The 25,700-nt window shown below is 41.0% G+C and overlaps 1 long non-coding RNA gene across 1 annotated transcript; it reads right to left on the minus strand.

Moving 5' to 3' along the window:
• Window positions 1-3,009: 3,009 nt before the first annotated feature.
• Window positions 3,010-7,722, minus strand: LOC141490228 (uncharacterized). The gene is made up of 2 exons (XR_012469100.1): window positions 7,575-7,722; window positions 3,010-3,115 (listed from the first exon to the last, which is right to left on the minus strand). It is a non-coding gene; the product is annotated as an uncharacterized LOC141490228 (long non-coding RNA).
• Window positions 7,723-25,700: the final 17,978 nt, after the last annotated feature.

A 25,700-nucleotide genomic window follows, 5' to 3' on the forward strand; every position in this document is an offset into this window, starting at 1 on the left:
TTGCAGTGTCAGATGATATTTCCACAGTCCTAATTCTTCTCTACCACTCTCATATGTGCTCTATGATTCACCAACTTCTCTTCCTGTCTATTCCTTCCTCTTTGGATTTCCATGACACCACTCTTTCCTGGGTTTCCTCTTCCAGGTCTAACTGTTCTTTCTCAGTCTCCTTTGCTGGTTCATGGCCCAGATCACACCTCCTCACTATGGGTGCTTTCTAAGGCCTTAGACCCTCTTCTCTTTTCCCTTGACATTATCTCACTTAATCATCTCAGTGATTCCCATTATTTAATTATCTTCTCTGCAGAGTACTCTCAGGTCTATAGATTTAGTTCTAGTCTGGCTCTATAGTGTGGGCCTCCAGCCTATTAGCTCATCATCCAGCAAAATCCTGTCAAGGTAGCATATAGAATGTTATCTAGAATTTAACATTTATGACTCCTTGTTACCAATGAGTATAATAATAATAATAAAATGTAATAATACTGCATGAATGGGTTTTGAGGGCCACATATGGCCCACAGGTTGCAGGTTGGACACACCTGGACCTAGAGAATCAGTCCTGCATCATCAATTGTCCACTGGACATTTTAAATTGGATTTCTGGAAACATTTCAAATTCACATGCTGAAAATAGAACCCCATCTGTTTCCCACAACACTATCCTTCTTTTGAACTTCTCTATTTCTGTTGAAGACACCTTCAGCCTTTCAGGCTCCTGTGATGGTAAGCTCAAGGTTATCTTTGCTTCCTCCTTCTCCTTTGTCATTTTTTTGCCTTTACGTCAGCTCCTACATAGGATACCTTCTCGACTTGTGATATTTGACAACTGACTGAATATGTGGAGTGAGAGTCAAGGATGCGAAGCAAGTATATTGGGAAAAATGATGGCGCCCTTGAAAAGTAAGGAATTTAGGAGGATTATAGAAAGCAGAAATGATTAAAGGTTCCAATTTGCAGGGTAGGTTGGAGGGACTAGATTTAAGACCCAGGGAGAGGAGATAGCCTTGGAAAGCAAGTTCACTTTTTCCTCTGAGAATAAATCAAAAGAGATATGAATAGGAAATGAGAGATTCATCAATCTTGTTCTCTCCCTTCTCTCAGTCCCTATGATACTCTATAGTCTAATTAAAACTACTGGCCATTTTATTATATACTATATTTTATGATTTAATTGTGTTATGCATATGTCTATTTAAATATCTGGATTTGTCGACTCAGAGAATTTTAGAATTGAAACTGTGTTTTAGACATCTGCTGTCTGGAGATGGCTGTGGAAATGTGTGAACAGTCTTCAAGAATCTGAAGGGCTATCATGTGGACAAGGGAATCCCCCCCAGGGGGAAAAGACAGAGAAATGGTGTCATGGTAGAGGGAAGTAGCTTTTGACCCAAGACCAGGAAAAGCTTGATCACAAATTTTTACAGAATGAACCAAAATGTCTTATGAGATTGTGAGAGACTCATAGTGGAGGAGTGTAAGGGAGCCATCTCTGGGATCCACACTTGACAGACTCTTAAGATCCCACCCAATTCCAGTATTCAATGATTCAGTGATATTTATGTCACTCACAGTAAGTGGAAAAGAAATAGCTCCTGGCTGATAAATTGAGGGCAGTGATCCCATGGTTTGGTTTTTTTTTCCCCAATTGTATACAATGATAGTCTTCAACAATCAATTTTTTTGCAAGGTTTTGAATTTCAATTCCAAATTTAATGGACAAGATTCACCTTAAGGTCCCCAGAACCTGATTGATACTATGATCACACACAGCCAGATGGAAGTTAACTATTTCATGGAAGCCCCTCTTCCCAGCCCTAATCTCAGATGCTCCCAGAAGTTCCCAGAAGGCAACAGTTAGGAAGGGCTTTCCTACATTACTGGAGATTTTGAACAAAATCTGTCAGATGCTTTCATTCTCCACTCTCCTAACAAATGCAGTTTGTCTTGTCATAAAATTTAACTCAAAGCAAATTTAATTTTATTTTTGAATTCTTAAATGAATTTTCTTAATTATTTTTGTTTTTATTATTTTTACCCCAGATACACGCAAAGACAAATTTCAACATTTACATCTAAAACCTTGAGTTCCCAATTCTCTCCCTTCCTCTCACTCTACTACCCGCCCCCCATTGATAATCCAAGTTACTTGGTACAGGATAAAGATTTGTAGTAAAGGAAAGCATGACTAGAATGTAAGTAAATATACCCCCCCAAGAGAAAGCTCAAGACAAATAAAGTATGTGTGTGTGTGTGTGGGGGGGGACAAGGTTGCTTTCAGTCTGTATTCAGACCCCCTGAGCTTTTTACTTTGGGATGGAGAGCATTGCTGAGAAGCATTGCTGCTACTTGTATCCCGTTCATTTCCTGGTGCATCTGCTCATGGGAGTTTTTGACTGAGAGCATCCTGTTCATCATTCTCAGTGACTCTATTCGACTGTGATGGCCTCCCCTCAATCTCCAGATCCCTGCCCCCCACAAGAGAGCTGCCATAACTATCCCTACACACACAAATTCTTTTCTTTCTATATCTAGCAGTGTCACTGCTAGGCCAAAAAGGTAGGTATAGTTTTAGAGCCCTTTGGGCATAATTTCAAATTGCTTCCCAGAATTGTTGAATCCTTTCACAACTCTTCCAACAGTCAGTGTTCCAGTTTCCCTACATCCCTTCCAACATTTGTTATTAAATGAATTTTCTTAATCTAATTAAAGATATTGTGGAGTATAAGAAAACTAAAGTTAGGTATCACTTCTAATGAATGAAACACAAAACTGAAAATCATATCTGACTTGCTTGATTAGTTATGTCAATGGTTAGCTTCATGCCTTGCACTCTAGGGACAATGAAACTGAAGTGAGTGTTTTGTTTTAGACTTTGAATCTCTAGCAACTTATATCCATAGTCCCTTACACATAGTGTTCAATAAATAATCTTTAAATTTACTAGGATTTGTCTCTCTATACCTCAGTTTTCCCACTGGTAAAATGGGCTTAACATTTCCCTCTTACCTGATGCTTGAGGATGTTGTGTATCTTCATTCAGTGAACAAAACTGCTCACAAAGTCACACAAAAGTGGAATATTCCAACTTCCTGCAGTTACAAAGTGAGGAGCCCTGTGTATGAGAGACAAACCCAAGAAGCTGGGTTTAGAGGACGGGCTCTGACTGGGGCTGTTCCATTCCTTCAGTTACAAGGACTTGGCCTTTGAGAACTTCCAGAATTTAAAATTCCACCTTGGATCTGCTGTTAAGAGCATTCTTAATCCCTAAATTGTTAAGATTATACTACTGAGTCTTAACAACCATCTGTTTGGCTGGGTTGGAGCTAGCTCTATGCAGCTTTCAGCAGCTGATTGTTAAATGTTCAGTAGGAGCAATTACACCTTTGTAAACCAGTTCACGCTACAAACCCAAGACTGAGTTTGTTGCTTTCTTGATTGTCTAGACCTAAAATGTGATGGACAATATATTAATAACATGTATTAAACTTAAAAATATATCATGGATACATTTATCCCCTAGAGTAAGTCATTAACTATTTACCAGCCCCTACCACCTCTGTCTGTGATTGAAAGATTTCTTTTGAGAGATAACCTCCCAATTAAGCTATCTCATTTAATATGAATGTCTACTAATTAATATCCTTAAGACTATCTCAAAGATAAGGCAATATAGAAGGTTAATCTCGACTTGACTGACTGGAAGATATAAACCTGAATTTGTTTCTTCATGGGACATACATCCTTGGGCTTCAGAAGCTTGAGCTTGGTCCTTGACTCATGGGCATCTTCAGCCTCACAGTTAAACCTGGCAACAGTCTGTGGGCTTCCCCTCCTCAAAGTGTGTTTCCTTGAGGAACGGGATTCAGCTCTAGTTCAGTGACCCTCCTACCTTCAAGTTTGGATGGGTTCTCTTGGCGATGATGATGGAAGATGGTCACTAATTGCACTGTAATGAGCACCGGTTTCTTCAGAAAAATCCAAGAAGATCCTCATTCATGGGCCTGGAGCATCCCCTCAGCTAGAGAGGAGAGGGGCCATAGCAAGTCATTCTTGGAACCGTTTTCATGATTTTTCCCCGTCATTATTCGTAATATTCTCTGAAAAGCTGGAAAATCATTGTTTCCCCCCCGACTGATTTTGTTCCTTTCGGCTTAGCAAATATTGATTGTTCCCCCCCTTGGTTCTGAATGGCACGGAAATTAACAGGGCTGCTTTTGTTTAATACAATGAACAAAACTGGAGTCGAGAGTGTTCTTGTCATGGCAAAACATCTGTGTGAGGCGCAGATGTCAACAGGGCTCAGGGAAAGGGGCTTGCCGCTCCAGAGCTTCTGTTGAGTCAGCAGCCGCACAGCGGAAATCACTCTGATTTGGGGGAGGTCTTTCGGGAAGAGTGGCTCTCTGGGAAAAGGCAGAGATGGCAATGTTCTTTCTCTATAATGTGCTCAGAATGTGGGCCTTCCCCACCCAGTTCAGTCTAGTAAGTTGATTAAGCACTCAGTCTATGCAAGCCTCTAACAAAAGCAAACAGCCTTGGCTTGTCCAATGATCACTTTGCCACTCAAATAAATTTCAAGTATTTGAATGTGGAACACATTATCCTTAGAGGTGTTAACTTCTTGGAGATAGGTGGGTGGTTAGACCTAAGGTTTCATCAATAAAGGGGAAATGTTGGGTGAGGAGATTTTCTCAGGGGTGCAGATCAGAGGTTCTCCTCTGAGGAAAGATCAAGTGATCACTTGTCAAGGGTCACACCCTCATTCTGTTCCAGAAATGGGACTTGAATCCAGGTCCTTCTGATTCTGAGGTGGATTCTATTTATCCTCAGCCATTTATCCTCAGGAAGAGGCTTAAGACTATTCATAGCCATACTAAAAATGTTCTAACTCACTCCTGATTGGAGAAATACAAATTAAAACATTTCTGAGATACTGTGTTATACCTATTAGATTGACTACTAGGACAGAAAAGAAAAATGTCTAATATTGGGGTAGATTAAGGGAAAAGAAGACATTAATTCATTGTTGGTGGAGTTGTGAACTGCGTCAATCTTCCTGCAGAGCAATTTGGAACTAAAGGGCTATGAAACCAGACATGTCTTTTGACCAGCAATGCCACTACTAGCTCTATATCCCCAAAAACATGAAAAAGGAAAGGAAGCTATATGCACAAGGATATTTGGGGCATCTGTCTTCTGGTGGTGAGGAATTGGAAATTGAGGGGATGCCCATCAGTTGGGGACTAACTGAACAAATTGAGTGATTATGACAGAATGCTATTCTGCTATAAGAAATGATGAGCAGGACATTCTCAGAAGAGCCTGGAAAGACTTGCATGAGCAGACACAAAGTGAAATGAACAACAATGTTGTAGACTTTTTAAACTTTAGTTTTCCTGAGGTTTCTCTTTGTGGGGAGGGGAGTCTAGGTTTGGGTTTTTTCCACAATATGACAATCACAAATGTTTTTTTATGACTCCACATTTAGAACCTATATGAAATTGCTCACTTTCTCAGTGGGGGAAGGATTGGGGAAGTAGAGAATTTGGAACACAACGTTTTAAAAATGAAATGAAAAATTGCTTTTGTGTGTAACGGGAAAAAATGATGATAATTTTTTTAAAAGGAAAAGAAATAAGTATAATAACCTCTTATTTCATATTTTATTTATAACATCTATTTCTAAGGGACATAGAAGTTTGCATTAACATTACCTGCACCATCACACTTGATCCTCTGGACCAACTGTAGACAAGTTCAAGTAGTTCCATTTTGCAGATGAAGAAATCAAGGGTCAGAAAGGTTAAATGACTTGTCCATCCATCATCAACCAGTTAGTTAGAACTGGAAGCAGCATCTGAACCCAAATCTCATCTTCAGGCAGAGCCCTCCCCCATACTCCTGCTTCTGATACCAGGTTGTCCTCAATGAACTTCTGTAATTATCTCTTTTTTCATTTAATTGAATTTAATGTTTGTCCTTCATTTCAAAAAAGACCATGACACCAGAGATGCACTGCCATGACAAGCACACGAATTGGAGTGAAGGGAGCTGTTCTAAGACACCAACCTCATTTTCTCTTCCAGACCCATCTGGCTCCAGTGGCCAGATATAAATCAGGATGACTGGAGATGGCTCTGGATGTGAAGTAATCAGGGGTACATGAATTGCCCAGGGTCACATAGCTTCTAAGTGTCTGAGACCAGATTTGAGCTCAGGTCCTCCTGACTTCCAGCCCAGCGCTCCACTCATTGTGCCAACTAGTTGCTTTTTTTCTATTAAGAGAAAGTGCCATAAAAGAGACTTAATTGAAAAGTCAAGTAATCCCCAAGGACTTCCCTTACAGACCCAGGTGCTTTCTTCTGTGTCCCAACAACACTGAGAGTTGTCTCTTTTTGGCCCCTTTACTCCACTGCAGGGTGATCTGGTACACTGACCTCAGGATTCGTCCTCTTGTTAGAAGTCTTCATTGGCCTTGATAGTCGAAAGAACCTGACTTGTCCAGCTCTTCTGAGATCAGCAGGAATCTGCTTGATCCTCCAGGTGGGGGAAGAGTGCAGGTATTTTTATGCCCATTTTGCAGAGGATGAAACTGAGTTCCACCAGGTTCAGAAGCAAGGTTTGGGTCTGCAAATCAGGAGTTTTTCTGCTATGTTTCTTAGGCTGTCATTCAGTTCTTATTACATAAAAATTAAAAATTAGAAAAATCTTGAGATGATCAGATTTATTCTGACAATTCTAAAGGAACATTGCCTTGCTGCTCCCATGCAAAGGAAAGTCTAACTTATACTCCCTCTCCAGATAGAGGGGAAAGCTTCCAGCCCTCTCTGCAAGTAGAGAAAGAGGTTGGAGGATGGGTAAAATCCCAACACACACCAGACAAGACCTCTGCCCTCTTGACCATGGTGCCGTTTCCTCTCTGTAACACTGGGATGACTTCCTCTCTGGGCTTTGCTGTGCAGGCTCATGAAATGCCATAGACTATAATCATCAGCTTAAAACCCATGGAGAAAGGGGAAAAATTGACCTTTTCTGATTCTTTGCCTTCATTTACCTTTCTGCTACTTTCTGATGTGAACTTGTTTATCTGCTAGACTCACTGTGGGGAGGGAAACAGGAGAGAGGGTTTACTTTTATTCAGCAAACAAAAGCACACAAAGCAAAATACAATTGCCTAATTAGATTTACACACTTTGCTTTACCTTGCTGCAGATCTCCAGATCTCTTCCTGTCCTTTCCTTTCCCTAAAACCCTTGGCTGCCAAAACCATCATCACCCACAAGAACTACAACACAATCTGGGGCTATTCATGACCTAACAGGTCAAAAGGAATCAGTAGTATGATGTGACGGCCAACAAAGCCAGCGTGATCTTGAGCTTCATGGAGAGAGAGCTCCATTGTCCAGAACCAGGGCCATGATAGACTCTTCCTGGCAGCTCCCTTCTGGACTATGGACCACATTCAGAACATGCCATTTTAAGGTGGGAAAGAACAAACTAAAATGTGGTCTGGAGAGAGGATCAAGGTGGTGAGAGAGGTGTTAGAGTCAGGGAAACGATCGAGAGACTTTTACCTTGGAGTTGGGGTGGGGAGCTCTATTATAATCTAGCATAACTCTCAGAATCAGAAGATTCAGGTTTCTGGGAACCCTTCTGAGAACAGGAGAGGACCCTGAACTCCATATTAACCCTTGCCAAAGGGGTCTTCCCTACATTGGTGCCCAGAGCACCTAGAGAAGGCACCTAGAAAAGACTGCTGAGTCTGAGACAGTGTCTGATAATGAGGATGATGATGTTTGTCCAAAGAAACTATGACATCAGACAGATGATGCTATGACAATCACATCAATTGGATTTGAGTGGGGGGAGTGCTAAGTCACCAGTCCCACTTTTTCCTCCAAATTCATCTGGGTCTGGTGGTCAGATATGGATCAGGATGTCTAGAGATGGCCCTGGATGCTGGGCAGTCAGGGTTAAGTGACTTGTCCAAGATCACACAGCTAGTAAGTTTCAAATGTCTGAGGCAGGATTCAAACTCCCTTCCTCCTGACCCAAGGCCACTGCTGCACCTAGCTGTCCTGAAGGCTGTACTCAGGGAAGTGGGCCCTACACATTGGTTCTTTCCCATCAGTTGTTGCTTTGGGTCAAGTCACCAGGGGGGCCCCTCTTCTCTTCTGATGCTCAGAGGGATTCCTAGGGCTTCAGAGCAGAATGAAATGGAGAGGAGAAGCAGAGCCACCTAATCCCTCCTCCAAAGAAAGACAGAGCAACCAAGCTTTGAAGAGAGCTTTTGGATCCCCCTCATTCTCTTGAGTTCAGTGGGATGATCATAGAAGACCGAGGAGATCCTCAACTCACAATGTAGGGCTGGCCCTCCCAGAAGCCCCAGTCCTCTCTAATCCAGTTCCATCTACACTGGCTTTGAAGTTCATTATGTGACATTTCTCCCCAGCAGAGGCTGCTTTTTCAGAGCCCACCCCAAGGTGATGTCTGCTGGGGGAGGGGTGACCAGGCTGACACTCAGCCTCTGCAGCAGCCCTGCCAGTCCATTGACTTCGATCTTGTGTCCAACTCTCTGGGGGGCCTGTTTCAAGGGAGAAGCCTACCTGGTCAGGTCATTAGCAGCCACATTTCGGAAGATTTAGCTTGCCCTTTACCTGGGAGGACAATTGAATGGACTTGGCAAATGGGTCTTCACACTCTATTTCCCTCAAATTCAGAGGCTCTTTGTTGCCTTTTCATGACAGTAGCAGGAGGAAAGCCAAATTCTTGGAATGAATCATCATCTCTCCATTGATTCCAGCCTGTGTCACCTGGGAAGAGCCGGGGGAGGCTGCCTGCGCCCTCCACTCTAATCACGGGCTTTTCAGGAGCAGAATGATGCCTGAGCTGGGGAGGGGGCAGGGGGGACTTCTTGCTGAGTTTCTTAAGGAAGACAGACAATAAGTTCCCAGAAATACTAACTGAACAGCAATTCAACCAAAGGAAGGAGGGCAGGGAAGGGGTGTGTGTGTGTGTGTGTGTGTGTGTGTATGTGTGTGTGTGTGTGTATGTGTATGTGTATGGTGTGTGTGTGTGGTGTGTGTGATATTTGTGTATGTGTGAGGCATGTGTGTATGTATGAGGTATGTGAGTGTATGCATGTGTGTGTTTGTGTGGTGTGCATGATGTATGTGGAGGTTTGCTGTGGGTGGGTTGTGTGTGTATGCAGTTGTGTGAGTGTGTTTGTGTGAGTGTGAGGCATGTGTACATGTATGAGGTATGTGAGTGTGTGGTATGTATGATGTATGTCTGAGGTGTGTGTGGTTTATGTGTGGGTGATATGTGTGTGAGAGGTGTGTGTGTATAAGCGTGTGTAGTGTGTGTATGAGGTGTGTGTGGTGTGTGTGATGTGTGTGTGTGTGTGTGTGTGTGTGTGTGTGTACCTAGAAGTGAAAAACACATACAAATAAAAGCAAGGAATCCACTCATCTGACTAGTTCAAAAGATCTGGAAGCCATAGGAGAAGGAACTGGACTTCAACATACTAACCTGGGATTAAGAAATCATTTATTCCAAGGTTATAGCCCCTGGAAGGCAATAATACAATTCAGGTCAATCCTCTCCTTTCTGACTTTTTAGGGTTTTTTTACAGGCAAATGGGGTTAAGTGGCTTGTCCAAGGCCACACAGCTAGGTCATTAGTAAGTGTCTGAGGCTGGATTTGAACTCAGGTCCTCCTGACTCTAGGGCTGGTACTCTATCCACTGTGCTACCTAGGGGCCCCACAATCCTCCTTTCTGCCTTTTCAATTTTCTTTTGCATGTTGTCTTCCCCCATTAGATTGTCAGGTCCCTGGAGGCAGGCACTGTCCCATATTGACATCTCACCAGTGCTTAGTCCAGTGCTTGGGACATAGTTGGCACTTAATAAATGTGAATTTGCTTTATTGAAATCAGTTTAATTCAATTGAACGTAACTTCATTGAACAAGCATGTATGTTTGAAGGTCTTACTAGATGTTTCAGATACTGTGCTAAGAGCTAGAGAGATGCTGTTTGATTGCTTTTCAGGCATACCCAACTCTTCATGGCCCCATTGGGTGTTTTCTTGGCAGACATACCAGAGTGGCTTTTCAATCCTACTTGCTCTCATTTTACAGATGAGGAGCTAAGGCAAATGATGAAGTGACTTGTTCAAGGTCACACAACCAGTAAGTCCGAGGATGGATTTTAATTCAGGCCTTCCTGATTCCAGGGTAAGTCCTTTATCCACTGAGTCACCTAGCTGGCCTATTAAGTACTGGGAAGACATGGGGGGGGGGGGAAGAAGCAAGTCTTGCCCTCAAAAAGCTTAAATTCTCTTGAGGGGGGGAATATATACTATGTACACAAATGCAAAATTTACATAAAATAATACAGTGTATTTCAAGAGGGAGTGAGAGCAAGAGTTGGAAGACATCAAGGTGAGAAAGAAGATTGCAATGCCATGCCACCATGAGGGTGGCATGATGAATAGGTGCCTGGCTAGGAGAGGAAATTACAAACTCCTCCCTTGGGCTACTAAACCCTCTTTCAGTCACTTCCATCATACTTTCGTGTTGCTCCTTAGTGACCACTCAGTGTTCCAATCAACCTGGCTTGCTCCTGGATCTCATCATGCTTCCAGCTCCTCCTCCTTCTTTGCATCCACACAAGTCATTCCCATTCATGAAAGACTCTCCCTCCTTATCTCTACCTCAGTCTTCCATATCCAGTTCTGGTGCTCCGTCCTCTGGGAAGCCATCCCCAATTTCTTAACCCTTGACCCAACCTCATATATCCCAAATGATTTTTTAATCTATCTCTCCTTCTTATTATTCTTGTCACTACTCATTACTTTTTTACATGCCTTTACCCATATCATTCCCTCCCAGGGGGATATAATTTCCTTGAGACTGGAAATATGCACTGGAGACTTGAGGAAAGAAGTTTGGTACAGCTGCCTTGGGGAGTATGAGGGAAAGCAAACCAGGGAAGAACCAAGATTGCCCTGCAGTGGTGAGGCTCCACCTGAACATAGAAAACAAGCTGTAGTGGATCTCATTGACACAAATGAGTAACTTTATTTAGCATCATTCCACTGCTTGTGGGGAAGAGAAAGAGAGGATGTTGACTCAGGGTAGAGGACTGTTTTTTTTGCAAGGTAAAGGGATTAAATGACTTCCCAAGGTCACACAGTTAACGAATTATTAAATGTCTGAGGTCTGATTTGAACTCAGGTCTTCCTAACTCCTGGGTCAGTGCTCTATCCACTAGCTCCACCTAGCTGCCCCCAGAGGACTGTTTTTGAAGGACACTACAAGGATATCCAGGAGGAAAATGTGGTACTGAACTTCTCATCGGGTTGAAGAATGAGAAGAAAGTGACTCTTGTGAGGATCCAGTGAAATAATATTGGTCAAACCCTGCCATTAAGTCAGTCATTTTAACCAACTTGGTAAGTGCAAAATGGCATCACAAGGTTGCTTTAATTTGCATTTCTCCAATCAATTAATTCAGCAAATACTTCTTAAATTCCTATTATGTTCTAGGTAGCATTCTCAGGACTGGGGACACAAACAAAAATGAAAGGGCTCTCAAAGTGAGCATTCACAAATCTTCAAGCACCACAGAAACAGAGTTGTGGCAGTAGTTGTGGCGCCTTCTTATTTTGGTTTGATGAACTTCAGATCGAAATGTCCTGGGCTAAGTCAATACCCTGATTTTGTTTCTTTTATTTTTAATGTTGTGTCAACTCATACAGGATAATGAAATGACTGTTTCATCATTAAAATTACTAAATTAAAATTTTTAAAAAGTATTTTCATCATTAAAAGTATTTCTTCAGGGGTAGTTAGGTGGCACAGTGGATAGAACACTGGCCCTGGAGTCAGAAGTACCTGAGTTCAAATCTAGTCTCAGAAACTTAATAATTACTTAGCTGTGTGGCCTTGGGCAAGCCACTTAACCCCATTGCCTAGCAAAAAACCTTAAAGTATTTCATCAATAAAAGTAATGGGATGTTGTCTTCTATAGACACCCTGAAGGCATCTTTGTCCAAAAGCAGACACGGCTGACAGAGGCGTCCCCCTTGGTCCACCTTGTTTTGATCTGTTCTGTTACTGAATTTGACAAGTTTCTCATTCAATGTGCACTGGACAATGTGAGTATAGGGTCTGTACCTATATTAAAATTCATTCATTTATATGTAGCAAAGTTATGTTTGTGGTAATCCTTTGGTTCTTATAGAATTTGCTTATTGAATTTTCAAGGACTTTTACAGTGTATTTTTTAAACTATAAGGATTTATTGTTTAGTAATGTATGAAGGATAATGAGTTTCTGATCTATAATTCTAACTACCAGATCATATCCCGAAAGATATTCAGTATTGTACCTAGTGTAATATATTGTACACTTTCCATCATGACTTTATATAATCTACCTTGATCAATAACCTCAGATTCCTTAAAGATACTTAAAGAGTAATTTCCAGGAGTCTGACTTGATGTGACTTATTACCAAAGCCTTCCCTCCACTCCCCTAGTTTCTCTAGACAGATTTGTGTGACTTAGCTTCATATTTGATGGTTGATAAGTTGTTCGTGGATTCTAGTGGATGTGATCGATGGAGGGGTTTTTGATTCTGCATTCGAATCTTAGTTTGTAGGCTCCAGTCTAACCTGAGTGAAACCAGTTTGGGCTATTTTCAGAAAAAACCTAGTGATCTGTAGCTAGGGTCAGCCATGAGTTTTGTGGAGTGAGGTCTGCTTGTTTCCATAGTAGTTTTGTAAAATTTTAGTCTACTTACAACATGCTCTGAGAACATCTTCATCTTCTGACTTTTATTGGACAAGGAAGTATGAATCATTCTGCCACCGCCTTGGGCATGATAAACCCTGTAGATTGTTGATATTGTGCAGTTTTTGTACAGAGGACACTTGCCAGATCTATTGTCTTCAATTCTGTATGGCAAACATATACTGGCATTGTGTAGGTGGCAATTGTTCTGTTGGTATTATTTTAAGCTTTAGTTTCAAAATATCCCTTAAACCACCCCCCCACAATACACACATGCACACAGGCACTTGCACTCACACAGACACACATCATATAATGCACATACATGCACACTCGCAGAGTCCCACAGATCTTCTTTGAGAATCTCATGCCAGATGCGCCTTACCTGGAGAAGACCAATATTTGGAAGTGCCACCTTTATTCTTTTGTACAATTGACCTTTGACTTAGTTCCACACCCATGGCTTAGTCATGTATGAAAATATTTAAATAGATCCAAGCATAGTGAGAACAATAGAATCATTGATGTCCACATGGAAAAGTGTTATTTTCAATAGAGAGGACCATTTAAAGATGAAAGGCACCTTAAAGATCATCATCAAGTTCCTCATTTTATAGATGAAGAAACTGAGGCCCAAAGTCAGATAGCTACTGAGTGTCTGAGGCAGACTCCAGATTGAGTCCTCTATCTAACACATAGGCCAGTATCTGACACATAGTAGGAACTTCATAAATGCTCTAAAGTCTATCATGGTACCTCTCCCCCTTGAGGTAAATGGATAAAAGTTTAATGACACTAATGAATAGCGCATTGAAGAGTTACTTCATCTTGCAGTAATATTCTCAATATGCACCAAGGAAGAACAGACATAGAAAGTTTGGGGCCTGAATGCAGAGGCCAATGTGAACCAGTGGAAAGAGATGATACTTAAGATGCTTTGGTCCTCTCTAGGAAAGACATTTTAGTCTAAATTCATTAAGGAGAAAACTGAGTCTCAATATGACAAAAGACTGGCTGGCATCCTTAATGATGATGCATTTAGGGCACTGAACAGCTACACAACATCAATCTTAAAATATACTTTTGGGGCAGTGTAAAATGGACAAAGGGTTCAAAAGTTGTCCAAACCAAAAATCCAGGCAACATTATTGAAATTCTGGTCACAGCACCCCAGAACAACTCTAGAAAGATTAATGAACCCTTCCTGCTCAAAAAGAAGGAAGAGGCACTAGTCTGGGGCGAAGCCAAGATGGGTAGAGTAAAAGTCTGAGTTCTCCCAAATTTCCCTCAAACAATTATAAAAATAAGGCCATAAAATGAATTCTAGAGTGGCAGAATCAACAAAAGAACAGGGTGAAACACTTTTCCAGTCCAAGGCAACTCAAAAAGGTCAACAGTAAAGGTATGTCTCCCTGGGGTGAAAGTGGAATATAGTCCAGCAAACTCTCAGCCCACAAATACAAAGGGGTCAGACAACTGGGAAGAAAGAGATTATAGAAGACCCTTTGCTAACACTGGGTATGGAATCCTTTTCAATTGCTCATACATAGTTCTGAGTCACAGTCTCAGGATGAGGAAGAGTACACAAGAGATTGTGGCCACAGGGGACAAGGACCCAGGTCACAGGACAGAAAAGAATGCTTGTGGGTTGCTCATAGACCTGAGCATAGGACAAAAAAAAGTAGTCAGTTAACTCATCTCTCTGTAGATCATACCACCTTGGAAGAATCAAAAACTTATAGAAGCCCAGAACTAGTTCTGAAACAGGAGCAAGAAAAATATGAAACTAGAGCCCCCCTCAACTCCAAGGGCAGAGTCCAATTTTAGCATAAAGTTGAAAGTCAAGAAATAGTCTGGAAAAGTGAACAAACAGCAGAAATAGAAGCTGACCACAGAAAGTTGCTATGGTGACAAGGAAGATCAAAACACATACAAGAAGACTACAAAGCCAAAACAACTGTATATCAAAGCTTCAAAGAAAAATAAGAATTGATCTCAGGCCCCAAAAGAATTTCTGGAAGGGGGTCTAAAAGAATTTTAAAGATCCAATAAGAGCGGTAGAAGGAAAATTTGGGAAGAAAAATGAAAGTAATGCAAGAAATCATGAAAAGGGAATCAATAGTTTGGTATGAGGCACAAAAATTTGCTGAAAAGAACGGTTTTTTAAAAAAAGGCCAGGGGCAGCTAGGTAGTATAATGGGTAGAGCACCTGTCCTGGAGTCAGGAGGACCTGAGTTCAAATCCAGCCTCAGACACTTAATAATTACCCAGCTGCATGACTTTGGGCAAGTCACTTCAACCCCATTGCCTTGTAAAAACAAAAAACAAAACAAAAAAAGACCAAATAAAAAATTCATGGAAGAAAAAAATTCATTACAAAGTAGAATTGGTCCATTGGAAAATGAAATACAAATGTTCCCTGAAGAAAATATTTCCTTAAAATTAGAATTGAGCAACTGGAAGATAACTCCTTGAGACATCAAGAAATCATAAAAATCAACAGAATGAAAAAATAGAAGAAAATGAGAAATATTTCACTGGAGAAACAACTAACCTGGAAAGTAGATATAGGAGAGATATTTTTAAAATGATTAGACTCCCTGAAAACTATGATTTAAAAAAGAGCTAGATATCAAATTTCAAGAAATTTAAACAAACAGCCCTGATATTTTAGAACCAGAGGGTAAAATAGAAAAATTTTTTAAAGAATTCATGAATTATTGTTCGAAAGAGATGTTAACATGAAAAGACTCAGAGCATTACATCCAAATCCCAAATCTCCAAAGTCAAGAAGAAAATATTGCAACCAACCAGAAATAAACAATTCAAATATCATGGAGTCATAGTTGAGATAGCATAAGGTTTAATACCTTCTACATTAAAGCATTGGTGAATGTGGAATATGATATTCCAGAGGGCAAAGGAGCTGGAATTAGAATCAAGAATATCCTTCCCAGCAAAACTGAATACAATTCTTCTTGGGGGAAAATGTACACTCGATAAAACAGAGGACTTGTCAGCATTCCTGTTAAAAGAGCCAGAGGTGAGTAGAAAATTTGACTTTCAAATATAAAACTCAAAAGAAGCACAAAAAGATAAACAGGAAAGAGAAATCATAAGGCACTTAATAAGTGTTTGCATTCCTACATGGGAGGATGATACCTGTAACCCATAAGACCTTTATCATTATTAGGACAGTTAGGGGTCTATATCGATAGAGGGCACAAGTGTGAATTGCCTATGATGGAATAGTAACTATAATAATAATAATAATAACTAATAATAACTAAAAGATAAAATGAAAGGATGAGAAAGAAGGATGCATTGGTAGAATGAAGAAGGGAGAGATAGAATGGGGCAAATTATCTCACACAAAAGAGGTGCATAAAGAAGAGTTTTTTTAATGGAGGGAAAGAGGAGGAGGCAGTGCTTGAACCATACTCTTCATCAGAATTGACTCAAACTTGAATCAAAGAATTGACTCAAAGAGAGAATAATACACTTACTTGGGCAGAGAAACCTGTCTTATTCTGCAAGAAAGTAGTAAGGGGATAGGAACAGGGGAAGACTGATAGAAGGGAGGACAGATTGGGTAAGGCAGTGGTAAGAAGAAAAATACTTTTAAGAAGGAACAGGGTGAAAAGAGAAAAAGGTAAGGATAGGGCAGTTAGATGGCACAGTGGATAGAGCAGCAGCCCTGGAATCAGGAGTACCTGGGTTCAAATACCACCTCAGACACTTAATAATTACCTAGCTGTGTGACTTTGGGCAAGTCATTTAACTCCATTGCCTTACAAAAACAAAAGCAAAAAAGAGATAAGGATAAACAGGGAATATATAGGATGCAAGAAAATACACAGTAATCATAATTGAAAAAAAATTTTATAGTATAGATCTCTCATAAAGGCCTCATTTCTCACATATATAGAGAGTAGAATCAAATTTATAAGAATACAAGTTATTTCCCAATTAATAAATGATAAAAGAATAAGAAGGCAGTTTTCAGATAAAGAAATCAAAATTATTATCATATGAAAAATACTCCACATCACTTTTCATTAGAAAAATGCAAATTAAAGCAACTCTAAGGTACCACCTCATACTTATCAGATTGACTAACATAGCAGAAAAGGAAAATGACAAATGTTAGAGAGAATGGGAGAAAAATGGCACACTAATGTATTTTTTGTGGAGTTGTGAACTAATCCAACCATTCTGGAGAACAACTCCAGAGGGATACAAAATTGTGCATCCCTTGAGCCACTACTAGGTCTATATTCCAAAGAGATACCCAAAAATATTCATAACAGCTTTTTTTGTGGGTGGAAAGAAGTAGAAATTGATGGAATGTCCATCATTTGGGTAAAACAAATTGTGTTTTACAATTGTGATGGAATATTATTGTGCTAAAGGAAATTATGAATGTGATTTCAGGAAAATCTTGGAAGAATTACCTGAACTGATGCAAAATGAAATGAACAGAAACATGAGATCATTGTACAATTTAATAGCAATAGTTCAACTGTGAATGACTTAGCTATTCTCTATAATACAATGATCCAAGACAATTCTGAAGGACTCATGATGAAAAATGTTATCCACCTAAAAAGGAAAAAAAAAACCTGATGGAGTTTAAATGGAGATCAAAGCATAATTTTTAAATATTTTTCTTGAATTTTATTTTTATTTTTTACTTTGTATTTTCTTCTACAACATGATAGAGAAATGTTTTGCATGACTGCACATGTATAAATCTATATCAAATTGCTTACTGCCTCAATGAGAGGGAAAGGAAAGGAGGAAGGGAGAGAACTTAGAACTCAACATTAAAAATAAACCAAATTTCAAAATTGTTTTTACATGAAATTGAAAAAGATAAGACTATTTTTTGAAAAGGAAGAAGAGGACTGACTGGTAGATGTTTTCAGAACAAATGACAAACAAGTTTTAAATGTATAGAAATGCTCTTGGAATAAATAGACCTCCCTGCACAAAGACAGGGAACTGACGGGAGGTCTACACAATGGAGTAAGTTGAATGGAAATAAAAGCAGTTTATCACTATGGAACAAAGGAAGATTTCAGAGTGGAATCCAGAGGCCTTCCCTCTATGACCTTCACTAACAGGAAGGTTCAACAGACAACAGCAAGTCAGTGAACAAGTATTAAAGAGTTGAATCATGAAGCTTGTTTATTAAAAAAATAGGGATGTATTAGAATGATCCAGAATCAGGTCATGAGCACTAGAAATGACAGATGTGCTATTGTTAAAGAACCTGGACGTGTTGATTGATAGAAATCATGTAATAAAGTGTTGAAAATTGCAACATGTCACTGCTGGCAGAAAAACTTTCGCTTGGGTGTCTAGAAAGACATGATCAGGGACTGGCATTATACAGGCCACATTGACAATCTTTTATAAACTCATAGAAGACAAATTCTTTGCCTACCACCATATTCCAAAATTTAACAAAAACGTAAGCTAGAATTGCAGCATCAGCCCAGACAGAATTGCTGTCTACAATGGTCCAGACATCATACTGAAGAATGGAAATTGAAGAACGACATTTTTTAATAGATGTTGTCATACTGAATACTCCTAATTTCAACCCACATGCAGTGGAAAACTTCAAAAGAATAGAGATCTGATTGAAGGAATCAAAAGCATTTGGGAGCAAGATGAATGGGTGACAACAAAGAAGGAGGACTGAGGTGGATGGTCAGGACACCCCCATTTCTGAAGGGCTTTTGGGATTAGAAGGTCATCCAGCCAGCCCAGATGGTTTATGGCTAATCTTCTCTGGAGGCCCAGAAATAAATTACTGCAGCTTTCGGAGGCATTTCCCCTTTCCAATAGTCTCTTTTGTTAATGGGTACCACTCTTAGGCCTGTCAAGATCAAAGTCACCTATTGTGGCCTGTGAATACAGAATGAAAACCTCTAGGCTACTGAAAAATGAACAGATTTCAGCTGTCTCATCTTTTTTTTTTCTTTCATGGCGGTCCCGTGATAAATTCTAAAGAGACGGAGTTCGAATAAGTCTAGCTGATGAAGGCATGACTCCAGTTCTGTAAATGGCTGCCCCAGCAGCAATGTGGATCTATACTATATTCCAGACCCTGTGTTGAGCATTTTTAAACAAATATTATTTAATTTGATCTTCACAGCAGCCTGTGAATTAGAGGCTATTATTATGTTTATTTTACAGGTGAGGAAGCTGAGGCAAGCAGAGATTTTTTAAATGACATGCTCAAAGTCATACAGCTAGTAAGTGCCTGAGGCTAGATTTGAACTCAGGTTTTCTCCCCCCCCCTTTCTCTCTCTCTCTCTCTGTATGTGTGTGTCTGTCTGTCTGTCTCTGTGTGTGTATCTGTCTCTCTACATGTGTGTGTGTGTATCTGTCATATCTGTCTGGAGAGAGAGAGAGAGAGAGAGAGAAAGAGAGAGAGAGAGAGAGAATCCACATAGGGGCTTAATAAATGTTCATTGCCTGACTAAAGGTAATCATGAACTCTTTCCATATGTGTTTTCTCATGGTTCCTCCTATTTTCAGATTGCAAAGATCTGTCATTTTTGTTGGAATGGGTATTCTCTCTTCCAGCTCAGACTGAAATCCTTCTCTGACTTAATGGATGAGTTTTGAGAGGTTTTATTTTTTTGAATCTCCATCAGCTAGTAACAAAGCTGGTAACCTCCATAGACGGCTGACCCAATGCAGCTGAGGGTCATCTTGCTACAATGAGGTATTAGAGAGAAAGAGTCTTTCACTCTTTGGCTCTTCTGTGGAATAGGGTCTCTTCCTGACATGCCTAGTCCCTATAATAGGGAACTGTGGGTACACTTTGGTCAAAACATTTAAGAAGTGAAATAATGGTTAGAACACCAAATTAAATTCACAAAGTTTGGTTAGGAATCATGAAGCCAAACCTTGGTGCTAGAAAAGAAATGAGAAAATGTACCTTCCTCCCTTCTTTGAACTAATGGCAGACTCCGTGTGTGGAGCATTCACTTGTTATCAGACTGTTATTGAAGACTGGTTTGCTAGATTGAAATTCTTTTTCTCCTCTTTTATTCTTTGTCACCAGGGATGGCCTGCTGGAGTGGGGTTGGGGTAGGAGATGGAACTATTGAGAAATGAGGGGGACCATAAAAATAAAGGATTGGTAAATTTTTTGTTGCAAAGCTGTGGAGTTAAGTGACTTGCCCAAGGTCACACAGCTAGGCACTACTAAGCGTCTGAGATCAGATTTGAATGCAGGTCCTCCTAATGTCAGGGCCAATGCTCTATTCACTGTACCACCTAGATGCTGAGGATTGGTAAATTCTTAATGTAATCAGTGTCAGGAGCTCCCCATAATGAACTCCTGCCAACACAGAATGGTGCCCACTCTGCCACTTAAAGTCTTTGAAGATGGACTAAAGAGAGCAAATCAAACTATGTTCACTTTTTTAAACTTTTATTTTTTTACTCTTTCTCATTTTCATAGTTCTCATATTCTTTCACAGCTTGACTAATATAGAAATATGTCCAACGTGATTTTACATGTATAACATGCATCAGGTTGTTTGCTGCTCTGAGGAGGGGGTGGGAAGGGAGGGTGATGGAAAAATGAGGAACTCAAAAGCTTGCAAAAGGATGAATGTTGGAAACTATCTTTGTATGTAATTGGAAAATAAATAAATAAGGAGAAAAAAGGATTTAACAAAAATAAAATGGATTGAAGACAAGTTTGATTTAAGTGATTTGCCCATAATTACTCTGGGTTGAGGTGGGGCTGGAACCCAATTTTTTTTTTGACTCTTTGATCAACTCTCTAGACACTTAACAAAAGAAAGATAAGATTTAATTTTAAAAAAGATACTATTAGGCCAGACCTTAGTCAATGGGGCTGCCATGATTTCATCCTCATATCCTGAATGACTTGTCTGAATTTGGGCTTTTCTAGGCTGGCACCTTTCAGGTAGGTCCTAGTAGGGCATCTTCATCCATTTTGTTAGAATGGTTCTCCATTTGAGGCCTCACTCAGAATCATACAACCTAGAGATGTCTCTGAACTCTATCCAGAAGCACAAAACTTGGAGGATTCTATCAAACTTTGGAGTCTTTCAAATGGACCTATGAACTGACAATGTGAGCAGTTGGGGCACAGGATGGCTTTCTATCCAGTGAAATTCTAAACATAACCTAATCAGGCTCAGAGGGATTGAAATCCGACTTAGTAGGTGGAGTATCTACACTTGTTGAATTCATGGATCCTTGAAATAAGGAAGAATTATTGAAGTGTAACCTTCCTAATAATTTTGGGTAACCTATGACCCTATACTCTGAATTCTGGCAGAACTTCAGGGTGCTGCCATTCAGCTGCTGAAATGACAAAGGCATTGCTGGCAGGTCATTAAGGCAGACCTTCCTCTGCCTCCCAGCACACATAGCAATCATAGTCTCTGCTTGGAAAGAACTTATGCTCTAGCTGGGGAAAGAAAATGAATGTTGTTAACATTAAACACTATTGTCCATCCAGGTGGGACCAAGATTGGGTTTGAATAAGCATCAGTAGACATGTCCATGGATACTTCTGCCCAACCAGGGCTATAATAGGTCAGGGGGCACTTTTATAGAGTAAATTCTGATGGATTATACTGGTCAGCCCTTCACAGCCCCATGGTATGGGATTCTTCCATTTCTATGTTCATATGGCCATTGATCCATTGGGAGAAACATCCAAGATCATAGATTGACTGTGTAAATCTCCACTTCTCTTGTGCTGTTCTAGTGTTCAGCTAGAGAGTACATAGCACTCCATGGAGGGAGGGAACTGAGCCATGAGACCAGGGTCCCAGAGTCAGCCAAGAGCTACATGTCTAACCATGGCAGCTGAGTTCACTCCCCCAGCTTTGAGAGGCGTGCCCTTGCCAGCCACATTGGGATGCAATGTCAAACAATAGCGCACATAAGACAGTATATAATTAAATGCTGAACTGTGTGGTATAGATTTTTACTTGCTGTGGGAGCTCAGGATAGGCTGAGATCAATGAGAATGGGCACAGCCAGGAAAAGCTGCAGGAAAAAGGTGATAGGATATGAGTTGGTTCTTGAGGTGCAGATCTGAGAGGTAAAGGAGAGGAGAGAGGCTTCCTGGGAATCAGTTATGACATAAAATGGAGAAAGAAGCAAGGAAGGAAGGGAGAAAGGAAGGAAGGGAGGGAGGGAGGAAGGAGGGAAGGAAGGAAGGAAGGAAGGAAGGAAGGAAGGAAGGAAGGAAGGAAGGAAGGAAGGAAGGAAGGAAGGAAGGGAGGGAGGGAGGAGGGAGGGGGAAGGAGGGAGGGAGGAAAAATGATAGAAGGAATGAAGTAGGAAAAGAAATAAGGAAGGAGGGAAAGAAGGAAGGAAGGAAGGAGGGAAGGAAGGAAAAAAGAAAGGCAAGAGGGTGGGATTGGAAAAAAAGGAAGAAGGAAGGAAAGAAGCATTTAAGGGCTTACTATATTTTAGGTATACTCAGTGCTTTGCAAATTTTATCTCTTCTTATCTTAACAGCAATCCTATGAATTAAGTTTATTATTAACACTATTTTACAACTGAGAAAATTTAGATCAAGTAACTTGCCCAGGGTCACACAGCTTGGAATTATTTGAGGAAGGTTTGGAGTTAGGTCTTTCTGACTCCAGACCCAGTCTCTATCCGGGCAGGACTCCTGGAAGCAACCCAGTACCATGGTTGGCCTCAAGAAGGGGAAATGAGGCTGCTATGGTGGCTGGACAATGAAGGCATCTCCTGACCAGAATGAGTGAATGATAAGTAAGTCTGGATAGATGGTGTGGAAAAAGAAAGAGGTACCTTAAAGTCACACTCACAGGTGACTTTCCTTCCTCAGGAGTCTTTATCTGTTTCCCAGACACTAATGATGAGTAGCAGATCTCTCCAGATGGTTCTCAGGATTATTTCCAGAATCCCAGGAGTTGTGCTGCATATTTGGGTCTGGAGCAGCATTGACTCAAAATGTTCTCCACCATCTTGGGGTGCTTTCTATTCCTCAAAGTGACCTTAGGAGACTACTAGGGTCTTCAAGAAAGTTCCTAACCCTGCTTGGGAGGTCATGGGGGATTCTGGCTCAGTCTTAGAAATTTCTCATCTAATTTCTGCCAGGGATTATGTTTATCACTGGGAAGATACATGGAAAGGATAAAACAGGTTCTGGCCTCAAGGAGTTTTTATTCAGTTAAGGAGAGGGGGACAACAGCTTGAACACATATATAGAAAACTCAAAGTCAGCAGGTTCAAGAAAACCATGAGGGAGGAAGTCCTTAGCAGCTGGAGGAACTAGGAAAGGTCCCCCACAGAAGGCAGGCCTCAAATGGCATCTTGAAGGTCATTTGGAATTCCAGAAGGCAGAGGACCCACCAGCTCCTTTTCCAGAGAAACAAAGGGATGATTCCAAGAGGCAAATTTTAGCTGAATGGAAAGTTTCCAGTCATGAGAGCTGTCCAAAAAGAAAAGGATGAATTTAGGGAGTGTAGTGAACTGGGGAGCTTCAAGTAAACACGGGATGAATACTGAATAGATCCATAGTCAGTATGGGGTTGGATTAGATAACTATTGAGATCTCTTGTCAGCACGTGTGACCTTTGGGTAATTTCAAAACATCATCAATAGAACCTTTGAGCCAAGGCTATGTTTGCTGCTCCTCAAGGAGAGAAAGCATTGGTTTCATCTCTAGAAACTGGGGGAGGGGAGAACAAGAGTCTAGTAAGCTCCCACTATGTGTCAGACATTGAACTCTGCATAAACTTCATTTCAGCTAATGAGAGATCTATCAACTAGGGAAGACTTCTACCACATTATTAGAATGAGCAGAGATGTTATTAGAAAGTATCCTTACCCAGGGAATCTCAGGGACTCCAATGAGGTTTGGAACTCTTGCTGTTTCCCCCTCTTTTTCATTCCTTTGTAGGGGAACATAAACATTTCTGTGTGTGTGTGTGTGTGTGTGTGTGTGTGTGTGTAATGAAAGTCACAGCCTAACTGCTGCAGCCTTGAAGAGGTCCTTGAACTTCCTGATGAGAGCCCTGGCCCCTTGGGAAGGGCCAGTGGTCAGGCCGGCCAAGAACTTTCCTTGGGGAGGCAGGAGGCCCATCCCCCAGGGCCTGCTTCAGCACCAGGCTCCCCCTCGACTCTGAAAGCTCTCGGCCTCCTTCATTATGCGACTTCGAAGTCTGCTGAGCGCCTGCTGGGTGTAATTAATATTCCTCCTCCTCCTCCACGTACCATTACCCCTGACAGCAGAAATTAAAACATGAGATTCTCTTCATTCAGACCCAACCCACGGGACTTGGATTACACAGGGAAGTTGCTAATCAAACTAGGGGTTTGTAGCTAGGCTTTTGGAGGCAAAGTCTTTTCATTCAGTTTCCTGGGGTGGAGATGGAGAAGCTATCGCTCCCCTCCGCCCTGATTGGATGCCTGACAATGGCCCCATTCTGCCTGGTTTTGGGTGGGTTGGGGGGGCAATGCCCTCCCCCTTGCTGGCTAGAGCTAAGGCCCACCCTTCGCCGCAGTCTCCCTCGCCCCACTCAGGGTTGCTATGGGCACTGCTGCCTAGAAGCCAGGAGAAGAGAGAGAGAGTGTAGAAAGAACAAGGGCTGTTCCAGAACCTTCAGAACGAAGCTGCTTATTAGGCTGTATGTTTTTGTTTTAAATTACCTTCCGCCGTTAGATCATGTTTTATTCCCGCTCTAAGTACTGTTGACAGACGCGCTAATTCATGTATTTAAACAGATATTTAGCAACCAGCAGAAGATTCAGCTAAAAATAGGTCAGCATGCTAAACAGCCTGTTTAACATCAGGCCTGTTCTCCTCGTTAGGGAAATGGGACTGGTGCAGCCCTTAGCCACTTGGCTGAGAATGGTTGCTTTGGAGAACTTGCCTGCTCCCAATGTAGGGGAACCCAAACATCCTCTGTGCATGTTACAGCTGGAGAATTGTGTCCAGGTCCAAAGGGATGCTCACTCCTTGAATATTAAAAGGGTGTGTGTATGTTGGAGAACTCCAGTAGGGTCAGCATCAAGTGATGGAGGATGACCAGAAGTAGAACCTGTAATTGTCTTCTCAGACAGGAATCTTTGTCTTTGTTTTTGTTTGCTTTTTGCTTTTTAAATCAGAACCTATACCACACAAGGTGCTGTTTATATTATCTTGAAATAGCAGTCAAAAGAAAGTGCCTCAGTCTGCATTAAGAAAGGCTTAGTGTGTAGGAGAAGGGAAGGAATAGTACTATTGTAATTCAGCCTGGTCAGATCCCATCTGGAAGATGGGTGGATTCTTTTGAAGGAACCACAGTTTTAAAAGATTGATAAGTTGGGAAAGAGCCAGGATGGTGAAGACCAAACCATATGAAGTCCAGCTCAAACATCTGGGAAGGTTTAGCTTGGCAGAAAAGGAGACTCGGGATGGGATGGCTGCCTCTGAGTGTTTAAAGAAATTAGACTATACCTGTCCTATTTGATCCCAGAAAGCAGCACCAGGAGCTTAAGATGAAAGTTGTGGAGAGGACCATTCAGGTTTGATTCAAGAAAAAACAGAATAAAGAAAGAACTTTTTCTCACAATGAGAACTGTTGAAGTTGTAATGGGTTGTCTCAGGAGATAGTGAGCCAGCCCCCCATATTGGGGAACTTCTTTGGGGAGGCTGGGAAATGTTATGATACAAATGGAAAGAGTGGGAAGTTGGGAGACATGAAGACCTGGAATTACAGGGTATTTCTGATCCAAAAAAGAATAATTATATCACATAGTATGGTTTGTAAGCATCAGATGAGTGTGTACCAGGTTTGCTTTTCTGTTGACATGTCAGTTCTATACTTTTGTTCCTTGCTTTGGAGTAGATACTGATTCTGGGACTGCAGGGGAGA

The sequence above is a fragment of the Macrotis lagotis genome, chromosome 5, assembly GCF_037893015.1.
Source record: "Macrotis lagotis isolate mMagLag1 chromosome 5, bilby.v1.9.chrom.fasta, whole genome shotgun sequence".
Lineage (NCBI taxonomy): Eukaryota > Metazoa > Chordata > Mammalia > Peramelemorphia > Peramelidae > Macrotis > Macrotis lagotis.